This window comes from Schistocerca cancellata, chromosome 2 (genome assembly GCF_023864275.1).
Source record: "Schistocerca cancellata isolate TAMUIC-IGC-003103 chromosome 2, iqSchCanc2.1, whole genome shotgun sequence".
NCBI lineage: Eukaryota > Metazoa > Arthropoda > Insecta > Orthoptera > Acrididae > Schistocerca > Schistocerca cancellata.
The window spans coordinates 192,717,539-192,737,609 of record NC_064627.1 but is presented as its reverse complement, the minus strand read 5'-3'; the positions used below and the strand labels follow the sequence as shown (position 1 = coordinate 192,737,609).

The following is a 20,071-nucleotide window of genomic DNA, read 5'->3' as shown; positions in this document are numbered from 1 at the left end:
CACATGTTCAACTATTGTCATCCACTTCTGGGGTACTTCCCGACGTTTGCAACTACACTGGAAAACAGTAATTGTCCCATCATGATTTCTTCGACTGCTACTGAAATTACCTTTACATATCTCTATTTTGTTCCGGTAAGAGCCAAGTGTTGAGTTCTAAATGCAATAAAATCCGGAATCTAGTGACAAATCTGCGCAGATAATCGCTTAGCTCTCAATTCTTTACCGTAAACGACAACTCGAAACTGTATCAAATGCCTTCCTGAAGTCAATGAGCACATCACCCTTACATTTATTTGTATTTAGCGTTAGCTGGCGATCTTCACTAGGTGCTGATCATTTGTTTTTCTCCAGTACATGACACTAGCTGACATTACCAAAGCCGCTTCTAATGAACATACTTATAATCACTTTTTACTCGCTTTCCTTGTAATCTGTGGCTGTTGTTACCTTGTATTACAGACAGAACGAGCACCGAGTGAGGTGGCGCAGTGGCTCGCACACTGGTCTCGCATTCGAGAGAACGACGGTTCAAATTCGCGTGCGGCCGTCCTGATTTAGATTTTTCATTGATTTCCCCAAATTGCTTCAGGCAAATGGCGGAATGGTTCCTTTGAAAGGGCGCAGCCAATTTACTTTCTCATCCTTGACACAATCCGAGCTAGCACTCCGTCTCTAATGATATAGCTGTCGACGAGCCGTTGACCACTGATCTCCTCCCCCGATGTGGTAGATGACCACAAAAGAAATCTTAGCTTTATCATGGTCAAACGATCGAACGACGGCTAACTGGGAGATAAAGGATCAATAACAGGTATCTCGCATATCATCTTAACTTATATTTTACAACATGTATATCCCGTTACAGGAAATTCAAGTCTTACTTTACAGCGCTTACGCAATCAACAAGTCAGATCGCAACATAAATGGCACGAAGATCAAGTTGGTCCGTACGTCACACGGCCGTGATCTTTACACAGCGCAAGTTCTTTTAAATACGGCCGTGTGTCATTGGACCGGCGGGCTCTTTCGGTGTGTGACCAAACGTTAATTGCAGCTCTCACGAATGCGCCAGCGCCCGCACAACAACAGAGGGGTCCTCGCCGATTCCAGACGCGTGGGCTGCCACTTCCTTGAGGCTGCACCAGGAAGCAAAATTTGGTCCTTGGATGCCTCATCGGCTGTTTGTTCACTTCCAGAAGTTGTTGTTCATGGCGATATTTATGTTATCTATGGCATCACAAACGATACTGAGAAACATTTGTACGCTATTTGTTACGGATACAGATTTACCCTTAAGGTACCTATGAAACTGTACAATATTCCTAACATTTTATATTTTGGTCAATAAACCTCGTACATCCCGGAAGATTCGTTAGAAGTGACGTACCTACTACAATAAAATGCGTTTATCGAATAAATGTTTTCGTGATTTTCCGATTTGATTTCCCCTGAACTAGAACGTGGGACTCCTCGGTAGCAAATTGTAGTACAGTTTTTTTGACGTGAGTATTATTTGTGCCAGTACTTGAAGGTAATTAGTGATGTAGCAACAGTTCGGAAAAACTGAATGAGAATTTCACAACTTACATATTTAATGAGGAAAATCACAGAATCTATAGCTATCCACTGATAAATATTTGCTTGTCACTTGACACACATGTTTTCCTCGAGTTTTTCTCATAATCATCTATGATTTTTAAAGTAATTCACGTCAGCTGACATGTATGGGGTATGTGAGGATTACACAGTGGTTCTATGAAAAACAAGAAATCTACGTGCGTACGATAATAACATCGTTGCTTGTTTAACGCACAGGAATGGCTTTATTTCCAATGCATCCAATACGAAACTGCGAGTTATATCGTTCAAAATAGAATAAAAATATACTGTCTAGGGTTTCTTACATGAGTCAGTAAACACTTAACACTGTTAGGATCACTTTGTCGCTCCGTCTGTGAAAAACCTTCTTCTCAAGAACGAGCAGAGGTTCCAATTTACGTCAAATACTAAGGTCCAAGGTCTCTTGGCGGTGTAATAAATTTAAGCTTCTAAGTCAACGCGTTCAAAAGATGCAACAATTTATGTCACGTATTTTGATACTCACTCATCACTGCTAATACACATAATAATCATTGCACGGAACCCTAGGCACGCGTGTCCTAGTCACTCTTGTCCGGTTCCTTTCCCTTAAGTAAAGAATTACGTGGCAGCAATTGGACCGCGTAAGAGGTGATTCACAGTGCTTTCTTTTTCTAACTCAGAGAGGTTTGTACATCAGTACATGATACTATACGGAATGGACGAAAGCTAGCTGATAATCTCATAAAGTCAAAGGAGAACGTGAGGAAGCTCATAAAGTTAGAGGAGAACATAAGGAAGTTTGCCCGGTGTTTCAGAATGCCTGGAATGGCGATTTTGCCAAACCAATAATTTCTTCGATGATGTCAACTCTGTAGCGATTTCTTAAGTCTATGTAACTTCGTAACAAGCTACGACTTAAAGTAATGTATACATTGAACTGTAAAAAACAAACTGTTTTATAATATTTACAGTGTTGAGTTGGGTACGTGGGCACGCTCCGAAGGCCAATAAATTTAAAAAGTAAAGTTTGTAGCGACGTTTAAGACTGGAATTTCGAAAACTTGCCGTAAAAAACGTGACATGAGAAAAGAAAGAGTGATTTAAATTTAATTTCGATTTCCTCTTTCACAATTTTTATAGACCGCAAGTAGTACGAATAGAAGTTTATTCGTGCTCTGGAATATCATCAGAAATTAAACACTGTATCTTAGTGCAGTACACCTTATTATAAAAAAAGTACGGCGTCTAATCTAACCAGACATTGACAGGAATGTAAAGTTTGTCTATTTCTGCCCGTTCAGCAAAAATCATTATCTTCAGCTAACTTCACTACTAACTGCACTATTCAGCATAACAGTTTCCAACAGGGGTGAGCAGATTTATATGTACACACGTCCTTTCGCTACTCGCTGATTTGCAGTTGTTTTGTGGTCGTAGCTCGACAACTATGTGTTTCCGACATACAGTTACTTGGAAAATTTTGCTGGATATGACGTCCCCAAACTGTCCTGACCTTTTTATTAGTTTCTACTCCACACCATAGGCACTCTCATCACACGCACTTCTGCAGGTGTGACAGTAATTACGATGAGAAAACCATAGCTTAAATTGTAAGAAAACGCGGCACGAAGCCTCCGACGCAATCTAAATATACTAACGTTCCAGTATGGTTCCTGTTCATTTCGCTGTTAATCACGAGTTTGGCGCACGTGTGAATGAGAAGCCAATTAGCGGCCGTCGCTGTTACTTCCAGCTTCCCCTCCAGCGCTTCCCCCACCACTCGCAAGTGCACGATGCGCACCGCTGGTCACGAGGAACGCATTTCCCTCTGCGCGGCGATCCTGTTGCGGCCACGGTGCTGTAACACACCCGCTTTTTTCTTCATCGTGACACTGTGCTTAGGATTTCGAGTCAAAGAAACGTTTGCGACATTCGGTAAGAGCTCGAGAGCTCGCCATACGGCACTGGAGCAATTGGTACCTCGAGTCTGCGGGCAAACCGCACACTGGCGGAGGCCTTGTGAGTCGGCGTTTGGCGTTTGGTAACGGTACTGCTCCCCGGTCCAGCGGTCTGAGCCGACACGCGTCGTTGGACACTCTCAATACGTACTTCGCGGCTGCAGCTGACGTGTTTCTACGGAGAAATGACTTAACGGCCAAACACTATCCAGCTACGGCAAGTAACCTGGGTCAATGAACCTGTATGCGTATGACGCCTTACCACCCAGAAACGCATTGCGCCTATTCTTTAGTTTGGAAACGAAAGTTTCGACCCATTTTCCTGTGTGTTCGTGCAAGGTACTGAAATATGAAAATAAAACCCCTCATCTTTTCTCAGAATAGATATCTAGAAGATATACGCATACACCAAGCGTTGCTTGAATTGAAAGACTCAGTGCTGCTGTCGGGTAAGAATTTTACACCAAGTAAATTAATGAGAGACGGAACAGACCCCCATGGTACAAAAAGGGCCAGGATACTATGGCAGAATAAAGCATGCCAGATTTAAAAGAACGCAAGAAATGCAAGCAAGACTGGCTATGGTTTTCCGAAGCTTAGTAAGGAATTCCACGCGAGATACTTTTAATAATCTGCTCAACGAAACTCTGCATCGAAATGTGCCGAAGTGCGTGATTATCGTCGTTGTGTGTGTGTGTGTGTGTGTGTGTGTGTGTGTGCACGTTCTTAGACCGTTATTTGTGTTCTTCTTTGTAGTTACATGTTAGTATTGGCGCTAATGATCATGATGTCGGGCGCCCATACCAACATGTAATTATTCATCATCAACATCACCATCATCATCATTTAAATCTAGCAGAAGGTCGAAAGAGATTATGATCATATGTAAAGTACACTAGGAACATAATTCAGTCAACACTTTCACTGCACGACGTTAATGGTAATGTTACCGAGGACAGTGCCTTGGTAGTACTGAATACGGTTTGTCGAAATTCTTTCGCGAGAGAAGATATACTAAATACTCCGAAAGACGAATCAAGAACAACTGCCAAGCTGAGTAATTTGGAAGTAGATGCTGTGTGTGTGTGTGTGTGTGTGTGTGTGTGTGTGTGTAGCAAAGCAGCTTAACTCATTTGATGAAGGCAAGTCTTCCGGTCCAGGTGAAACTCGAAGTTTTCTGCTTTCAGAGAACGCTCATGAAATAGCGATTCTTAACAGTCATATAATATCACTTGCAGACGAAAGATTTCCATCTAAAGACAGAAAATCTGCCTTGGACAAACCAGTACAGAAGGAGAAAGAAGTAGTGATTTGCTGAATTATAGAACCATATAACTAACATCGATCTGTAATAGGTACGTTATGAAATACCTTGAAGAAAACAATCACCTGACCCATAAAAATCACAGATTCAGAAAATATCGTTTCTTGTCAAACTCAACTGACTCTTGATTCATATAAGATAATGACGGAAAATGGAGAGAGTGTTACAGATACGAAAAGAAATTTGCGGTGGCAAACATTAAGAAAAAGGTCTTTTCCTTAGCGGCGTGACTTTATCAGGAAATTTCAGTCGTTAATATTCTACTCTGAATGCCAAAATGTTCTTTTGACTTCCACCTACACAGGGAGAAACTACGATAGTAATAGAATAAGAGAAACCAGAGCTCGCACAGAAAGATTTAGGAGTTCATTTTTCCCAAGTGCTAAACCGGTGAATATTCTAAAAGTGGTGATGGCAACCTTCTGTAAAACAATCAATTCTGAATTGTAGATTAGTTATGCAGAGGTGGATGTGCGTTGTGTGAACGACATGATGAACGGTTATGAATTGTAGTCTTGTGTTTGTGATTTTATGAATTATTATGGGAATGAAATGAAGAAATTCTCTTTCAGTTCAGCTTACCGGTCTCCGTCTAGCACTAGACTAAGTGAGCTAAATGCAACTATCCTATTGATGAACCATCGTAAGTAAGATGATATATATTTATTCCATTAGACAGAGATTTGGAATTTAACCCATAAGATCGGCGCATTGCATGCTGATATACGACCACTAGTCCTTCTCATACCAAAGATTCGAACCGATCTGCATCGACCACGGATTTAACGTAGTTCATATGAAGCATAGTTAGATAGACGAGTAGAACAGTATTATTGGTATCTCTTTAATGTTCGTGCAAAAGAAAATGCAGTCGTTTGAGGTGTCTATAAATATATTTAATCCCACAACATTATCGCTCATTCTGGTTGATTTCGGCGTTGTTCTGTAATGTATGCAACGAAATAATTTCAAAATTCGTATGCCTAGGTTTCGGTTCATTAAATAATGGTAACATGGTCAGCCAGATATCTGCACTTGATGGTGATTTTGTAAATATTTTCCTCACGTAGAATGGGGAAGAATGGGAAGGAGAGGATCCATAACACTAACATGTGTCGTGTGTAAGTTGTTTGCGTTTTTAACAATATATATCTCTTTCAATTGTCCGGTGAAATGAAGGCATAACTATCTGTTGATGGTGATCCGTCCGTTATAAAATTTCGTAGCTAATATTTAATGTCAAAAGCTCTGTTCGAACAGAATAATCGATATTACGATCGAGATTTGTGAACCGGCCCGTTTAGTGAGTAACAAAGAGTTATCGGTTTTCTAGTTTGATTTGAAACTAGGAAAGAAAATAATGCTGCCTCCACTGAAGACATTACTTCACGAACAGTGCGTAGAAAACGTGATATTTACACAAAACAGTCAGTAATTCGAACGCATCACTTTACAGACTGGGGATATGACGATTAAAACAGCGTAATTTCAAATATAGTTAACTGTGATTCGAATAAGCACAGTAGATTTTTACCTGTCTATGACTTATCGTATTCGTAAGGGAATGATTAGTACAGAATGAAGTGAAAAGGATATTTTACACATTTCACGCAAAATTCTTCTTAAAATTGTCCCATCGATCTTTACGGAATGCTGACGACAAAGGGATCAAAAGAGCTTTATATAGTTTTTGCGTATCAGGCAGACTTCCTGTAATTGGTATAGTAAATTCTTAAGAAATGGAAAAAATTGCTGTGCAACTGAATTCAAACGACGCCCTGAGATACTGTTTCAGAAGTACGGTAGTTGTTCTTTATAGAATGGCATAGCTGTATGCGGTCCTATAGTGTGCTTTGTACAGGTGGCAACAGGTATCTGGGTCCAAAATTTGCAAATGATAAAACTACATACAAACTTAGTTCGCGATCATAACTTGGAGGCCACGTGATGTTGGCTGACCACTGTGTCGTTCTCTGACTATCGACGCCATTTAGATGCGATGTCGAGAGTTACGTGATCACACATCGCTTGCAACCGCTGTCAGCTTTCCGAACTTGGAGATGCTGCTTCTGATTCACCTCGTTCCTCAGTTTTCCTTAAGAGGAAGAGTTCACACAGCACCAGTCCGTCCGACTGCGAGATATAGCTGGCAGTAGCAGGAATCGAACCCGGGTCCTCCGCATGGCAGTCAGATCCAGTGACGGCTCAGCTACGTGTTCTATGAATCCTTACACCTATGGAAACATCACTACATTAAGCAACAAGAGAGAAGTAAGAGCGAGACGCTGTCGTCATCTAAGAGTAGAAACCAACGTTATCGTTGCAAGGACAGCTCTGCTAAAGTAAATTATCCATTTTGGGTTCAGGTGGTATAAAAATATCCAGGCGTTCTGATAATGTTACGTCAAGGACACAAAACTTCAATATGCAAAGAATATGTGGAGTGGAATAATTCAGTCTTGTCCTTGTTGCGTTCGCAGACTTCACTGTTACACTCATGATGTTTGTTTCACTGTTGGAGTGGCACTGCCCGGAAAAGTGCGTAGTGCGGCATTAACAGGCACACGCGGGAGCCCTTCGGACGGCCGGCCGCGGTGGCCGAGCGGTTCTAGGCGCTTCAGTCCGGAACAGCGCGACTGCTACGGTCGCAGATTCGAATCCTGCCTCGGGCATGGACGTGTGTGATGTCCTTAGGTTAGTTAGGTTTAAGTAGTTCTAAGTTCTATGGAACTGATGACCTCAGATGTTAAGTCCCATAGTGCTCCGAGCCATTTGAACCATTTTGAACCCTTCGATCGGCTTGCGCAGGGTCGGTGGCCGGCAAACACAACTCCTCGCGAGCGGTCATCAAATAAATGGAACAGCCTGTATAAGCAAAACATTTCGAAGATTTTTATACACTGAAGCGCCAAAGAAACTAATATGCGTACTCAAATACAGAGATATGTAAACATGCAGAATACGGCGCTGCGGTCGGCAACGCCTATATAGACAACAAGTGTCTGGCGCAGTTGTTAGATCGGTTACTGTTGCTAGAATGGCAAGTATCAAGATTTAAGTGAGTTTGAACGTGGTGTTATATTAGGCGCACGATCGATGTGACACAGCATCTCCGAGGTAGCGATGAAGCGGGGATTTTCCCGTACGACCATATCACGAGTGTACCGTGAATATCAAGAAACCGGTAAAACATCAAATATCAGACATCGCTGCGACCGAAAAGAGATCCTGCTAGAACTGGATCAACGACGACTAATGAGAATCTTTCAGCGTGACAGAAGTGCATCCCTTCCGCATATTTCTGCAGATTTCCATGCAGTGCTATCAACAAGTGACAGCGTGCGAACTGTTCAACGAAACATCATCGATATCGGCTTTCGGAGCCAAAGGTCCACTCATGTACCCTTGATGACTGCACGAGACGAAGTTTTACGCCTCGCCTGGGTCCGTCAACACCGACACTGGACTGTTTATCACTGGAAACATGTTGCCTGGTCGGACGAGTCTTGTTTCAGATTGTTTAGAACGGATGGAGTGTACGGGTATGGAGACACCCTCACGAATCCATGGACCCTGCATGTCAGCAGGGGACTGTTCAAGCTGGTGGAGGCTCTGTAATGGTGTAGGGCGTGTGCAGCTGGAATGATATGGGACCCCTGACACGTCTAGATACGACTCTGACAGGTGACACGTACGTAATCATCCTGTCTGATCAGCGGCATTCATTCAAGTCCATTGTACATTCCGACGGACTAAGGCAACTCCAGCAGGACAATGCGACACCCCACATGTCCAGAATTGCTACAGAGTGGCTCCAGGAGCACTCTTCTGAGTTTAAACACTACTGCTGGCCACTAAACTCCCCAGATATGAAAATTATTGAGCATATCTGGGATGTCTTGCAAAGAGCTGTTTAGAAGAGATCTCCAACCCCTCGTAGTCTTACTGAGATATGGTCAGCCCTGCAGGATTCATGCTGTCAATTCCCTCCAGCACTTCCTCAGACATTAGTCGATTCCATGCCACGTCATTTTGCCGCACTTGTACGTGCTCGCACGGTCTGTATACGATATTACGCACGTGTGCCAGTTTGCTTGGCTCTTCAGTGTATTTGTCTCGTGAATTTCTGCCCTGCTCAGCCGGCTGCGTTAGCGTTGCTCTCGCGCAGGCGCTTGGGTAGGTACGCGGTCGGCAGCGTTTGTGGCGCCTGGATGGGGCAACGCGAGCAGGGAGTCTTGGTGTGATCAGTTCTCAGGCCACAGTCACGGACTGACCAGCAGACTAGCCGGACAGAGCAGTCGGACCTTGGCGCGCTGTGGACTTGATTCCGGTGGCGGCAAAGGACAGCTGTCCGGAGTTGTCTGCAACGCAGTAGGGGCTACTCGTGATGCCATGCGTGCTGTAAGCGGGGCCGTCCATGAGTTCCGGTGTCTGCCCGTGGAGCAGTTGGAGAGTGAGTTGTTGGAGAGTCAAGAGCTAGTCTTCAAGCTGATACGCCAAAGAACCTCACCAACGGCCAGTGCGGGGTGTGGCCATTGTGTACGAAAATCGAAAATAAAAGAAATGCAGTTGGGCGGTTGGTGTCCTTTCCCTGGGCGACAGAACGGCGCTTTCAGCGGAGACAGGGGCTTCCAGATTACAAGAGGAGGACTAACTGAGTGCTTTAGTGTCCGACAACAGTTCTCTTACTGAACCGTGTCTTCAAGAACTCTACTTTTCTGAAAAATCAGGTATTATTTGTTGTCATTTCTCTGTTGCTAATAAGAACGTGGTTAATAAATTATTTGTAAAATTGAGCCCACGCCTCACAACTCTCCAGCCCGAACCACAATCCACCCATCTTCTACGGTACATACTGAAGTAAACTGATCAAGTTATTCGGTAGGATGACTCAGTGCAATGCTGTAGGCCATAATGCTGGCAAATACTGCGATGTATCTAGTGCCCTGTTCTGTGTAACATGTCGTTCCAAAGTGCTTTGATCACGCTCTGTTTGCCTCTCTTCTGCAAACAGTTGGATGAACCGGAGTAGTAAAGATCTACCAATCTCATGAGGCATCGCGGACAAAGGTGACGGAATCAGACAACGTGGAAGTATCGCTAAACTTTGCAGAAAATTTCCTGTCAACATGGGGTCGGAGTAAATGTAACACCTCCCCGCAAAAGAAAGATCACCGCAGCATAAACAGGTTTAATAATAACAAACGAATTCGCACGAGCGGACTAAATCAATATGCGTTCGCTTTTTTTCCCCCTATAATTAACCATTAGTTCACGGTGGGACAGACAGAATAATACAGAGAGGAAGCCTACTATATCAAGCATATTCTATATTTTGAGGAAGAAATTTATGAGAATGTTTGATTAGAGCACAGCGCTGTACGGAAGTGAATCATGGACTACATTTGCGATGTGATGCTACAGAAGGATATTAAAAATTAGTCGGCCTTTTAAGAGATGAGATTCTTAGCAGGATCGGTGTGTAGAGGAGCATGAGAAAAACATTGACAAGGAGAAGGAACAGGAAGACAGGTTATGCGTTAAGACTTCAAGAAATAACTTCCACGGAATTTGAGGGACGTGTAGAGGTTGAAAACGTAATGGGAAATCACAGATTGGAATATTTACAACAACTAAAGTTGGGTGCAACGTTATTCTGTAACCTCCGCCACGCTTGTGAAATATTAGGTACCTAGGTGTCGCTGTAGACCTTGAAAACTGTAAGATGTAGCGCTTAGCTGTAGACGTTACCTATAACACCGTATGAGGCGGCTTGGCATCGTTTTCTGTACTACATTCCCGACAATAGAGCACTAACTCTGTATCCAGTTGATTATTCTGGATGAAACTTGATACGTTACCAGTCACTTGTTTCTAATCGTGTGAAATTTGTAGCATCCCTTTGTGGCGAAGCGTCAGGTTGGGTAACTGGACTTCAAGGTGCTTTGTGTAACGATATCGTAAGATACATTTTGATGTCATTAGTACTGTAACAATGGTGCACTCGAGGAACATTCTCCGACTGCACTACACAGCAAAGCGTTTCGCTCTCTCGATACTACCTATCGTTCTGCCCTTCGCTGCCATTAGGGACGAGTGTCGTGCACTCTGGCGTGACGGCGTGTGGCGGGGATTGCATCTCTCTAGACACCACAGACGTTCGTGGCCTCCAAGTCAAACAGGTTCCGTGTAAATGGCTAAAAGCCGTTGCTACCTCAACCGCTCTTAAAGACATTATGAGCATTCACGCCAAACTCATAACTTTCTTCCTCTCTCACTAGTGCTGATCTGCATGCCTCCAAACTCTACTACACAGAGTATGAGTATGATTCTTATTCACCACGTGTATATCACGTATGTATATCACAGAGTGATTCAGCTAAGCAGTTCACCTCAAATACTTCAGGAACCGTTTAAGATACAGAATTCCTTCTTACGCAGACGAAATATGATAAAGTCTTCAATAAGCAAATGGTAGTCTGAAAAACTTCATGATTCACCGCGAGGAGTTGCTGATAAAAATTTCTTCATTATACAATCACTTTCGCTTAGAGACAATCGTCAGTTATAAAGAACGCTACGCAATACAGTTAAAGTATCAGTTTTTCGAAACCCCATTGCTAGCAAGAAGTTTTAAATTTGGCTCAAACCTACAACCTTCTTCTGTAATGGGGAAAAAGCGCAGCACCCTCCGACATCTCCTCGGGCTTGGCGACGCTTCATACAGGAAAGTGTCGACAGTTGCGCAAAAAAAGATCAGATCTCAAATCATAGCTACAAATAATTTAGGGACTTAACTGTTAAGGCCAGCAGTCCCTAAGCTTATACACTACTTAACTTAAATTATCCTAAGGACAAACACACACACCCATGTCCGAGGGAGAACTCGAACCTCCACCGGGACCAGCCGCACAAATAATTCAGTACCTTCTCTTCCTTCAACAGTACGGGTAATGTAACTGATGATGATAAACAGAAGGCCGAAATTCTAAACCTAGCTTTCAAAAACTCGTTTACGGTAGAAGACTGCAGCACCATTCCCCCTTTCAATTATCGAACAAAGGAAAGGATGGCTGATATAGTGTTTAGTGTATCTGGGATCGTAAAACAGTTAAGATCCTTAGACGCCAGGAAGGCATCTGGCCCAGACAGTATCCCCGTAAGATTTTATGCTGACTGTGCTACAAATATAGCACCATTCTTATCCATTATTTATCACAGATCATTCGAACAGCGGAAAGTTCCAAGGGACTGGAAGAAGGCCCAGGTCACAGCAATCTATAAAAAGAGTAGAAAATCGGACGCACATAATTACTGGCCAGTTTCACTGACATCGATTTGTTGTAGAATCATGGAACATATTTTGTGTTCAGACATAATGACCTTTCTAGACACTGAGAAGCTCATTTGCAGAAACCAGCACGGTTTTAGGAAACTGGTCATGCGAGACACAGCTGGCCCTCTTTGTGCATGATGTACAACAGGCTCTAGATACCGGCTCGCAGGTTGATGCCATATTTCTCGACTTTCGAAAGGCATTCGACTCAGTTCCGCACAGTCGCTTGCTACAAAAAGTGCGCCGTTACGGTCTATCCGATGACATATGCGGATAGAAACCGGGTGAATTCAACAGAAACAAGCGTACCTTCAGGTGTGCCCCAGGGCAGCGTAATAGGTCCTCTGCTTTTTACGATTTACATAAAGGATCTGGTTGATGGTATTGACAGCACCGTGAGACTGCTTGCCGATGATGTTGTAGTCTACAGGAAAGTAGCATCCCACGAAAGTTGTGAACAAATCAATGAGGATTTGCAGAAATTAAATGCGTGGTGTAATGACTGGCAGTTATCTCTCAATATTAGTAAGTGTAACCTACTGCGTACAACAAGCCGAAAATGCCCGTTAATGTACGAGTACAAAATAAATGCCCGGTCTTTGGAGCGGTAACGTCCGTCAAGTATCTGGGTGTGACTATTCGAAATGATCTGAAATGTAATGATCAGATTTCACAAGTAACGGGTAAGGCGAACTCTAGAGTGCGGTTTATTGGTAGAATCCTGAAGCGATGCAGTCTTTCAACAAAGGAAATAGCTTACAATACATTAGTTCGTCCAGTCTTGGAGTACGTCTGTATGGGACCCTTACCAGTTGGGTCTGATTCAAGAGATTGAGAAGGTCCAAAGAAGAGCGGCAAGATTCGTGACTGGTACATTTAACCATCGCGAGAGCGTAACAAATCTCATAGAAAGTTTGAAGTGGGACACACTTAGAGATAGACGGCGCGCTAAACAGAAGGGGCTGCTCACTAAAATCCGAAATCCGATCTTCACCGAGGATGTAGAGATATATTATTACCACCAACTTTAAAATTTCCCAATGATCACCATTCAAAGATAAGAGAAATAAGAGCTCATACTGAGGCGTTCAGACAGTCGTTACTCCCTCGCGCAATCCGCGAGTGGAACAGAGGGGTGGAAATATGACTTTGGCACGAATTGTGCCCTCCGCCACATACCACTTGGTGGCTAGCGGAGTATATATGTAGATGCAGAAGTTCATGTGAGGTATAAAGTAGGTTAACGACGTCACGTTGGCACCAAATACCACCATAATTATGCCCAATGCCACATGATGGGATGGTCGCTGCACCCCTTCTTAGCCATATTTCACCTCTTCTTTTGACGCTTCTGCGACTGAAATTAGAATCGCTACGTCCAGAATTGAAATCATGCAGTGTTCTTATAGGTGGCCGAGGAAAACATTACAGACACACCGCCGCCCATGCGGTGGCATAAAGGCCGTCAATTAAATCACCCCTTACCTTCGGGGCGTTGATTCCCACATATTTGGCGGTCCAAAACGACAGTTCGCTGTAAGATGAGCAACAAGACAACATTCTTGACAGCTTCCTTCTGCCTGTACACCAGTAAAGCCTTAATGTGTCGTGTACTGCTGGGAGTTTGTTGGATTAGAACTCACTCAGATCCACTGAAGGTGGCTATTTATGTCTGAAATCTATATATGCAAGGATAATGGAAAATAAATAAAAAACCAATGGAATTGCAACTGATTGATGTTTTCTCACCTTCCTTACGATAATACAGAGTCGCTGTGCCAAAACGGTTTCTTACTGTATCAACATTGGCGAAGTCGAAGAATCACAAGTACAATTACCGGCTATTGCGGAAGATGATTTTTGGAGCATTTTCACTGCCTCATGAGCAGAGCTGTACCTCGGTAACAGCAAATAGCCGGGGTTTAGTCTCTGAAGTTAGGCTCTGTTTACATCAGCCTGTGTCAACCGGAAAACATCTCCACTGCAATTCTGGAAAGACAATGTAGCAGTGTACCGTGTTCAGCGTGGTGCGCCTCATGAATATCCGGCAATAGTGGTTTTCTCTGTTCCTTTTCAAACACTCGGTTCTCAGGCAGGGAACACAACAGCTAACCTTTCGCTACTGGTCGGAAAAAGATTACATAAATTAGTGATTCTTATTTCACTTCCTGAAACAGGCTTTGAAACATACGTATCAAGCGGGCACAAGCCCTGCAGGCGACACTCCGCTTACACACACTGCACCCATTCCTTCTTGTTTTCTGCTCAGTTCCTCCAGGTGTCTTCAGTCCCTAGGGCTGCCAAGTCCTTCGTCAAATCGTCCATTCAGCACTGCCTTGGTCGTCCTATGGGACGTCTGGTGTTTGGTTTCCCCTCAAGTACTGTATTCACCTATCTTTCTTCTGGCATAGGCAACGGCCTTGCCGCAGTGGATACACCGGTTCCCGTCAGATCACCGAAGTTAAGCGCTGTCGGGCGTGGCCGGCACTTGGATGGGTGACCATCCGGGCCGCTATGCGCTGTTGCCATTTTTCGGGGTTCACTCAGCCTCGTGATGCCAACTGAGCAGCTACTCGACCGAATAGTAGCGGCGCCGGTTAAAGAAAACCATCGTAACGACCGGGAGAGCGGTGTGCTGGCCACACGCCCCTCCTATCCTCATCCTCAGTTGGGGATGACACGGCGGTCGGATGGCATCGATGGTCCACTTGTTGCCTGATGGCGGAGTGCTTTTTTTTTCTTCTGGCATACGGGTTACACTACACGGTCTGGATTCTTTTGCTCTCCAGATTGTGTAGTATTGTTGGTTGTTACATAAAGAGGTAGATTGCCTCATTCTTCCTCCCTCTCCTTTCACCTATATGTAAGATAGGTTCCCGTATCTTCCTCTTAACTCTTCTTTCAAACATAAATAGTCTTTTCTTTTATCGGTTGATGATGCTTCAGATTTCTCAGCCGTAAATGATTATTGGTCTTATCACTGTCTTATATATTCTCATCTCAGTATTCGCTGATATTGATTTTGAGGTGAGCGTTTCCCTGAGGGAATGCATGCATTTAGTTACTACTGCAGCTCTTTCCTTGATGTCCCTTTCTATGCCGGTGCTGCTGGTAAACCAACATAAAGGGTGAACATTAATAAAACACAGAAACTTCAGGGGCGGATTCCGGACTGAAAATGGAGGAAAAAAGGCCCTGTGAACAAGTGTTCCGAAATGCATCGTTGCCACGGTAGATGGCGGTGACGAATGATGTCTGGTCACGTGCCATGTGTTCCTTGTGTGCTGCAGGATGTGTGATTGACGCACTGTACTGTGAGCATAACAATGGCCCGGTATTCATACTGTGAAGGAACCGAGATGTTATTTGTATACGGGCAAGCAGATGGAAAGGATCGAGAGGCAGCACGGCTACACCAAAGCGAATACCCTCACAGACAGCAAATACATCAAACAACATTTCAAGCCCTTTTTGGGCGTTTGTGTGAGTATGAGTCCTTTCAGACAGAAAAATGTGAAGGGAGACGGCGGACTGTGCGTACACCAGATGTCGCGGACCGGGTTCTACGGGATATTGAGACGAACCCACGTACAAGCCCCAGGCAAGTGGCCCGCAGACATGGTGTAAACCAAAGTACGACTATGTCTTGTAAGGTGCCAGGACATGGGCACTTACACGTTAGCTTACCAACATTAGTATTAATAATAAAGGGAGTGGCAAGGGCATCAGAACATGACTATTGAATTACGACAAATATGAGGCACTCTCGAGCAATATTCCCTGCATGTCTGCATGATTAAGTCACTAACTTAAAGTGTTGGTGAAAAGTGTCGGAAGTTGGGAATTGTGGAATATAAAGTCTGCAGCTGGCCGTAGCTCGCCGGGCCGCCGTGGGAGGCAGGCAGCGGTCACCGGAAACGCGGAACAATGCGGCGCTTTTGGGGATAGCCCGGCATCTGGAGCCACCTGTGCTGGGCAACACGTGGCGAAGACGGGAATTTCGTTTGCCTAGGGGCGATATGGCCTACTCGATCATTGTGTAGATCTCAGAAATGCCGTTGGAGGGATTTCGGCGATGATAGAGCGTTCGACATTTGCCGAAACTGAGTGTTCTTCCGCCGCGTTTTCGTACCCGTGGAGACGGGAGAATTGTGCCATCGAGTGGTACGGACTTGGAGACGGCGTCTTGGCCATCGTCTTCGAAGGGAGATATACGGTCTGTATCGCAGCACTGCACCAACGCGTATTCCGTCCAGAGTTCTGCTGTTAGAGGTCTTTGTGTGCTCAGAAGCGTGATTTTCACCAACGCTTAACCACTTCCATCAACTTACCTAATATTCTTGATCTGGTAGTTATCCTTGCGAGGTGCCGAGTATTTATCAACGCAGCTGCCGGTAATAGGGGCGCCTAATTGCAAATTGTTAATGTGCCATTCTCAGTAGTGTGTGGATGGACAAAGAAATTCACATTTTTTTTGTAAATTTTGTCAGTTGAGGGGGATATCAAATTAAAATGGCAATATTGCAATCGAATTATCGACTTCATTGTAGCTAGCATTTACCCTGTCCCAGTAAGCTTTGCATGTATCCTAGTCACTGCACAGCTTGTCCAGACGGGAAGGAAAGAAGGTTTGCGGTCTTCTATGTCAGCGACGGACAAATAAGTTTACAGTCTATCCTGCATGACAACCGCGACTATCTCTGTCATCTGCCATTCCGTGGAAGCTGCTTTGAACGTCTGTTGTGTCGCGGATGCGCTGTAGCTCTGAACTGTGTTCCAGGACGATTTGTTGTCGCTGCACGCACACCGTCTATTTCTGGACACATGTACATAGGACCTATTTTCCTCCATTTCCAGTCAGAAATCCGCCCCCGAAATTTGTCAATTTTTTTTAATGTTCACCCTGTAGAAAATGTACATCAAGGAAAGAATAGCAAAACAACGAAGGAAAATATGAAATAATTAATTAAACAGTTAATCGATTATGTAAAGTTGATTGTCGTGAAAGAAATATCGGTATATCCGTAATACATAACAGTATAATTACCATTAATCTATTAATTGCAGCGTGCAAAATAAATTAGGTCATGAACAACACTGTGTAGAACCGCTTTTGTGAACTGGTGGTAATCAATTGATAATATAACGTATGGTGCATCGGTCTGCCACTCTCAGCAGCATTTTTCGAAACTGCGTAGGTAAGGAGCAGGCCGTCAGCAGAGCTGTGACACAGTCCACACCCAACTCCACCGTTTCCCAGCTGGCTACTTTGAATGAGCCGTGAAGGAGCAGGCGGCGACTTCGGCGTCCTTATAGCGGAGCGGGTCGGGTCGGGCTGCAGCGGCGGTCACGTGACGCAGCGCGCCCAGGTAGTGCGCAACTGCGGCCCAGAACTGGAACAACTTTCGCAGTGGGCCAGCCACCAGCCACCAGCCGCAGCGAGCGGACTGCTAGGCGCAAATGTTCGCCGGTAACGGGCGCCCACTGCACCGGCTCCGTCTGACCCTCCGCTGCACCTGGCCTCATGTCCACGACGCGACCTTGAGCCGAGGTGACACGTTAACCTGGCGGCCACGTAAGAGGACGGGTCGACGAGGGATGTGCTGTCACGTCACTAGAGCCAACGGCAAATGACTAACAACGCCAATAGCTATATCAGTGCACCAATCGCATCCGTACCTCAGTGCCTGCAAGATATTGTGGGCTCCAAGGCCATGTCACGTTCTCTTCAAATTTCTTCTCCAATAGCCAACCCTTTTAGGCCTACCCTGCTGAGATCTTCTTGAGGACACTCCCAGTGTCCTTGACTTAAGATTCAGCCAGCCACAGGCACCAGAATCTACATCTATACTCCGCGAGCCACCTTACGGTGTGTGGCGGAGGGTACTTATTGTACCACTATCTGATCCCCCCTTCCCTGTTCCATTCACGAATTGTGCGTGGGAAGAACGACTGCTTGTAAGTCTCCGTATTTGCTCTAATTTCTCGGATCTTTTCGTTGTGATCATTACGCGAGATATATGTGGGCGGTAGTAATATGTTGCCCATCTCTTCCCGGAATGTGCTCTCTCGTAATTTCGATAATAAACCTCTCCGTATTGCGTAACGCCTTTCTTGAAGTGTCCGCCACTGGAGCTTGTTCAGCATCTCCGTAACGCTCTCGCGCTGACTAAATGTCCCCATGACGAATCGCGCTGCTTTTCGCTGGATCATGTCTATCTCTTCTATTAATCCAACCTGGTAAGGGTCCCATACTGATGAGCAATACTCAAGAATCGGACGAACAAGCGTTTTGTAAGCTACTTCTTTCGTCGATGAGTCACATTTTCTTAGAATTCTTCCTATGAATCTCAACCTGGCGCCTGCTTTTCCCACTATTTGTTTTATGTGATCATTCCACTTCAGATCGCTCCGGATAGTAACTCCTAAGTATTTTACGGTCGTTACCGCTTCCAATGATTTACCACCTATGGCATAATCGTACTGGAATGGATTTCTGCCCCTATGTCCGAAGAAGATACCAGTAGCTACATCAGGGTACCAGTTGCATCCTTACCTCAGTGCCTGCAAGATATTGTGGGATCCAAGGCAATGTCATGTCTTTTTCAAATTTCTTCTCCAATAGCCAACCCTTTTAGGCCTACCCTGCTGAGATCTTCTTGAGGACACTCCCAGTGTCTCCACTTGACTTACGATTCAGCCAGCCACGGCCACCAGAATAGTCCGAAGAAGATACCAGTAGCTACATCAGGGTACCAGTTGCATCCTTACCTCAGTGCCTGCAAGATATTGTGGGCTCCAAGGCCATGTCATGTCCTCTTCAAATTACTTCTCCAATAGCCAACCCTTTTAGGCCTACCCTGCTGAGATCTTGAAGACACTCCCAGTGTCTCCACTTGACTTACGATTCAGCCAGCCATGGGCACCAGAATAGTCAGAGGAAGATACCAGTAGAAGCTTCGAAACATCGACTATTGAAGAATAAATCTGAAGAGGAGCGTGACGTGGCCGTGCAAGCGACAAAACTTCAATCATATTACCACGAAATGGTACAGGAGTATACAACACGTTTCGTGAGCAATAATAAATATTTTCGGAGGTGGCAGTAAAGAAAATTCGAATAAAACATTTCTACTGGTTGTAGACATACGCCTGTTAGAACGTAACCCAAACAAATATTCACACAAGGTGTTAAGCAATAAGAAGATAATTAAATTAGAAGTTGATTTTCATAAATTTCTACTCCGACTTCAACGCACTTTCGAATTCGCTCGACAACACAAAATGTAGCTCTTCCGAGCTTCTCCTGATGAAATTTTATGAAAGCAGCACTACTTGTAATCCTAACGATCAGTTTGCCTCTTGTGTTTAATTTTTCATTGTAAACTTCGCGTTTCAATGATCCCCACAGGCTAAAATGTAAAGGGGAAAGGTCCAGGAACCTTGCTGTCCAAGTAGCGTGATCACTTCTGCCGATTCATCTTCAGGGAGATGTTAGGTTCAGATGACATGTCATCTGATGACTCGAATGTGTAGAGGCTTCGTCAAGCTGCAAGAACATTTCCATTCTTGTTGCTATCGCTACCCATTTCAAAATGCGTGAAGCTCATTTTCAAGAAAGTCTACACGATGGAGTCCTATAAGACGATGCGGTAACAGAACAGGTCCAGTCGACTGATTACCTTTTGAACCACAGTCACAACTGAAAAATTCAAATACGTAAACTCAAACACAGCTTTAAAACTAGAACAAGAAGCACAATCGATAAATTACACCACAACGATTTGAGTACCAACATGCGAAATAAAAACTTATCTCTGTAACCAGTGATAATTAGACACACGTCGAATGTGTTATCCGAACTGTGTA

At 44.4% G+C, this 20,071-nt stretch overlaps 1 protein-coding gene and 1 pseudogene across 1 annotated transcript in view; one reads left to right on the top strand and one right to left on the bottom strand.

Moving 5' to 3' along the window:
- The window catches only part of LOC126161511 (putative uncharacterized protein DDB_G0271606), a 477,313-nt gene that overhangs the window by 438,007 nt on the left and 19,235 nt on the right, over nt 1-20,071 (bottom strand). The gene's annotated exons all lie outside the window — the stretch shown is intronic.
- Nucleotides 14,613-14,730, top strand: LOC126164187 (5S ribosomal RNA; annotated as a pseudogene).